Source organism: Alligator sinensis, unplaced genomic scaffold, assembly GCF_000455745.1.
Source record: "Alligator sinensis unplaced genomic scaffold, ASM45574v1 scaffold13_1, whole genome shotgun sequence".
Classification (NCBI taxonomy): domain Eukaryota; kingdom Metazoa; phylum Chordata; order Crocodylia; family Alligatoridae; genus Alligator; species Alligator sinensis.
In genome coordinates, this window is record NW_005841909.1 from 2,581,669 (window position 1) to 2,582,029 (window position 361).

General features: G+C 68.4%; 1 protein-coding gene across 3 annotated transcripts in view; it reads right to left on the reverse strand.

Annotated features, from left to right (window-relative positions):
• WDR89 (WD repeat domain 89) overlaps positions 1-361 on the reverse strand; it is an 18,121-nt gene that overhangs the window by 17,555 nt on the left and 205 nt on the right. The gene's annotated exons all lie outside the window — the stretch shown is intronic.

Below are 361 nucleotides of genomic sequence, written 5' to 3' on the forward strand. Positions count from 1 at the left end.
GGGTGGTGCGTGCCCTTCCCGCCCGCGTGGCGCTGCTCCGCCGCTGCTGCTGCTCCCCTGGCTGTGGGCACATCAGAAAGTGGCGGGAAGGTGGCAGAGGTAGCATTGAAGTGGGAACGCTGCCGGGTATGGTGCTACGCGGGCGCCTGCCGGTCCCATTCCCCGCAGCTCCCCGCTCTGCTGGGGGCAGCTCCAGGACACAGCAGCACCACGGAGGTCGCTGGTGGGGCCTGGAAAGGTCCAGACATCCAGCACCACTGGCACCTCACCCTTGTGCTTCACTGCCCGGGCTGGACCCCACCTGGCTGCGACCACGGACTTGAGTCCCTTCCCCTGTCCTCACACCCTCCCTCCCCCCATC